Consider the following 5255-nt stretch of genomic DNA (forward strand, 5'->3'; position numbering starts at 1 on the left):
GGACGAATATTTCAACATATCTGAAACTCTTTACTACAAACATAATGTTTGCAAGGATCTACTCTTCACCAGTATCTGAGTTCTAAGACAACTGTTGCTTACCTCTTTTCCACAAACATTACATTTGTAAATATGATCATGTGTATCACAAGTATAAACTATTAGTACCATGTGTCTATGGAAGGTACTTTTGTCATTAAACCCTTTTACCACATACAACACATGGGCAGTGTCTCTTTTACAGAACGAGTTCTTGTGTGTCTTTTACAAGATCTGCAGTCACTAAAAATTAAAAGAAGTGTGTGAATATATCCTAACTTGAACGATCCCATTACCGCATATATGTACATCACATGTCATGGTCACCAGTATGAATTTGCATGTGTATAAGACAAGAACTGTTGTTGCCAAACTGTTTACCATAAACATCAAATTTTCAAAGTTTATGACCAGTATGAATTCTCACTTATCTATTAAAGTTACCTTTGTCACTAAACCCTTTACCACATACTTCACTTTTGTAAGATTTTGCACCAGTATGACAGTGTATGAGTTCCCACTTGTCTTATAAGTAATTTGAGTTCTTATAAACATGTGAATCACGTCCATTTGGCCATTTATCCTCAATTCAAATGAAATTTGTAATGTATGTCATCCAGTATGAGTCTTTCATGTGTCTTTTACATGTTTTATAGGACTGTTGTAGCTAAAATAATTGCCACATACATCACATGTGTAAGGTATGTCACAAGTATGAGTTCTCTTGTGTCCATAATCACATAGCACATTATTCACATTTGAAAAATTCGTCACCAGTATGTTTTCTTATGTGTCTAGGAAATATACAGTGTTGACCAAACTCTTTACCTCATACATCACGTTTGCAAAGGTTATCACCAGTATGAATTCTCATGTGACTAAGGTAAATACTTTTTCCGTAAAAACTTTTCCCAAATACATCACATTTGTAAGGTTTCAACAATATGAGTTATTATGTGTATCATATAGGACCCTAAAGCGCTAAACCCTTTACCACATGCAACACATCATGGATTCTCATGAGTCTAAATACCTTTTTCATCACATTTGTTAGGTTGTTCATCTGTATGAATTCTCAATTGTGTTTAAGGAAGCTATTATCTATTATCAGTTGACTCTTTACCACATACATCACATGTGCACGGTTTTTCACTAGTATTCATTCTGAAATATGAATCCAAATAAATATGTTTATCACCAATTCTTAAAAATAACGTAATGAATTAAATATTGTCCGCATACGTCATATTCATTACTATTTATAATCGGTATATATCACGTTTCTCAGGTGTCTCTTTGTAGTCCACTACAACGAAACCCATTGCTACTCAAGGAACATCAATAAGGCTTATAAATCATGTGTGTGAGTTCTACCTCAAGACTAACATTTAATAAATCATGTGTGTGAGTTCTACCTCAAGACTAACATTTAATAAATCATGTGTGTGAGTTCTACCTCAAGGCTAACATTTAATAAATCATGTGTCTGAGTTCTACTTCAAGACTAACATTTAATAAATCATGTGTGTGAGTTCTACCTCAAGACTAACATTTAATAAATCATGTGTGTGAGTTCTACCTCAAGACTAACATTTAGTAAATCATGTGTGTGAGTTCTACCTCAAGGCTAACATTTAATAAATCATGCGTGTGAGTTCAACCTCAAGACTAACATTTAATAAATCATGTGTGTGAGTTCTACCTCAAGGCTAACATTTAATAAATCATGTGTGTGAGTTCAACCTCAAGACTAACATTTAATAAATCATGTGTGTGAGTTCTACCTCAAGGTTAACATTTATTTTTTGCCTGCATTAGTTGATCTGTAATTTTGCATTTTTCTTTTTCATATTTAACATTTTTTACAGTCTGGTTATAGCATACATGTAGTTTTCTGAAAACATGAAACAAATATCATTTTAATTGAGGAAAATCTGCCAAATGAAAGTAATTACAATGTTTACAAATATATATGCACAAATATTATTTGTTTTAGTTAGTAGAAGACTGACCAGTGTGCCAATATAGTTTAGTATGCTATATCTGTTAACAGGTATCTGAATATTTAAAAAATACAAGAAATGTTATGTACAATACCATATTTCTGCATAGAAGTAAGCTGTTTTTCGCTACTGCATCAATGAAGAAGGTATTTGAGGAATTCGTACACAAAGTTTCATTGTGATACAAATGTGAATAAATGGGGAATGTCCATTGGACCTACAACATTATATAGGGACGCTATCAAAATTCATACTTGATCTATTTATTGTGCTAATAAACACTGTGTATTCATAGATTCCTAACGTCCAGTTGAGAAAAACTTAAGTTGCCGCATTTGTTTCATCTGTAATGCGACATAACTCTAGAATAGAAAAATGACGCCATCAAACTTGATCTGTACTTTTGTTTTGAGGTAATAAGCATAATAGATAAGTGACATAACATTAAGTTGAGGCAAACTAGAGTTAGAGAATTTAGCAATTTTTCTATTTGTAAGGGGCATAGCTCTTGAAAATTAAAAGTGACGCCACAAAAATTCTAACTTGATCTGTGTTTTATTGTTATGCTATGCTCATCGTAGATACCAGGATGGGCCCAGACGCGAGTTTCGTCTACAAAATACAGCTAAGGTAATCTATTCCTGAGGTACAAAATCCTTAGTGTTTTAAAAATATATAGTTCTTTAAACAGTAAATTTATAATGACGACGATATCAATGACAATTCATGTCAACAATGTGTATAAGTTTCATAACATTTGGATGAGGCAAACTAAAGTTTGAGAACGAAAACCAAATCCGGGACGTACGGATGGACGTGCAGACGGAATAAGTTTAAACAAAATGACCCCTCTGCGACAATAGGGCATTTAAAAGTCAATCAAAACTACAATAGCTTTCCCAAAAGTGGTCATATTACGATAACGGCATAGTATTATGGTAATTTACATATGCTGTCAAATAATCCTGCCAAATATTGATGATTTCTGTCTTGTTGTTTCAGGGGATCCACATGAACAAAGTGTCATTTGTGATACAATAATAAAAACAAATTGTAAAAGCATCCCGAACTCCTTTAAATATAGTAAAATAAGAAATGAAATTGTATCGCTTCCAAAAAACTCTTCAAACAATACAGTACTTTTAAGACAAAACAGTGTGTTGTCATGTCTGTTTTTTGGATTTACACAGAGACCTATACATTGCCAGGACTTAGCACTATTTAATTATTGCCGATTTTATCGTCGATTCATAGTCCATAAATGACACTAAATGGATAAAACTCGAATAAAAAAAATGTTAAACAGGCCAAATAAAGTACAAAGTTGAAATGCATTGAGGACCAACAACTCCTAACATTTTGCCAAATTCAGCTAAGATTATCTATTTCAAACGGGGTAATAAAACAAAATGGCATCGATGGCACTGTTAATTACTGCGAATTTCACCAATCATTATAAAACACTTCCCATCAAATAAATCACACTTATGTTGGTCATTTTATCATGTGTATATATCAAAATAAATCTACTTAACGATTAAACGGATCATTTCATTGTATTTGTTGAACGTTTGAAATTATGTAGTTTATTTTTTAGCAGTTCCGATAGTTAGACGCTTCAAAAATCCGTTAATCTTGCAAATTCTCGTAAACTTCGGAATTTTAACAATTTTATATTGAAAAGCCTATCAGGTTTATATGGCCATACGAACATATATTTTATCATTCTTACAGTGACCAAGTTGAAATCCAGAAGAAAAAAAAATCTTTGTAAGTATAGACGGGTCTTTCTAATTATCACCCTTAATATTGCACGTGTCCGCACGAGTTCATTGATGTCCGGTCGCCATTAAGGTCGTGAAATATTGTAAACATTACAGAAAGTACGCTATCTGAACACACACAATTTTATTGTTGATACAACCAAAATGAATGATCTGAATCCACCAGGCTTAGATAAAATAATAACATGGGCAGACGATATGAGGGTATGGCCAAATGTTATGAACGGTGATGTGTACAACTTTTTAATTTCGTCAAAAGCTGTCGATGGTCAAGAAATGAGGAATTTCAAAAGCCTGTAAAGTTATAATTACTTTCAAAGTGGAAATGTTGGAGCTATAACGAACCATGTTTATACTGACAATACGTTTTTAATGAGGGCAGAAGTCCGTTCTTCTCAAACAGTATCGAGAATGAACAGTGTATATGTACATTTTACACAAGATGGCACAGTGATAAATGGATGGTGTTCGTGTATGGCAGGCCGATGTCATTCGTGTAGTCATGTGGGGGCTCTTCTTTGGAAGTTGGAACATGCTGTGAGAAATAGTCTTACGGGGATTGCCTGCACTGATGAAAGTGCACAATGGAATAAAAGGACACCAGGAATGTGGAACCAAAGGCACTCTCCAATATAACATTTAAGAAGCCCAAGGTTGGTGAAACTGTCATGGAAAATAATGAGGATTATGTGCCAAGCGTTCGTGACACTCATTTGTTTTCCTCAGATGCAGAATGCAAGGCAGCTATAAAGAATTCAGCTATATCGAAACTGTTCGATATAAAAGGAACAACTGTTTACAAAAGTTTTAATAGTACACATATGTCTAATGTGATAATTCAAGCGGAGCATGGTGAACATATTTCTGTTAGTTCATGTAGGAAATGTTATGCCTTTTTCAATAAATATAATGAACTTAATGACACAAAAAGGAAAAACTTGGAACTTGGAACAAAAGGTCAAAGTAGCAGTGTTTTATGGAAAGATGCAAGGAAATTACGCATAATTGCAAACATCATTTATTCGGGAACATTTGCATCCCAAATGTACAGGGAACAAATATACGAGACATGGCACGCAGCAAAAACCTGTGGCTAAAGAGCACCTACGGTCACTAGATAATATTATTTTAGATACCGGCATGTATGTCTCAATTGAGGGAACAGTGGCTTTCTAGTAGTCCAGATGGAATTTGTAAATGGTGACACATTACTTGAAGTTAAATGTCCAGTTCCAACAAAATGGAATACACTTGAAGAACTGATAAATGGTGGGAAATATGATGTTATTAAAACCCCAGAGAGACATTATCAAATTAAAGTCAAAGGTAGTAGGGGTTATTACATGCAGATTCAGTTGACTATGTATTGTACTGGCCTTCTAAAAGCCAAACTGTACCTGTGGAGGTGTCCGGATGACTTTATCTTAAT

The sequence above is a fragment of the Mytilus californianus genome, unplaced genomic scaffold, assembly GCF_021869535.1.
Source record: "Mytilus californianus isolate M0D057914Y unplaced genomic scaffold, xbMytCali1.0.p SCAF_25, whole genome shotgun sequence".
Classification (NCBI taxonomy): domain Eukaryota; kingdom Metazoa; phylum Mollusca; class Bivalvia; order Mytilida; family Mytilidae; genus Mytilus; species Mytilus californianus.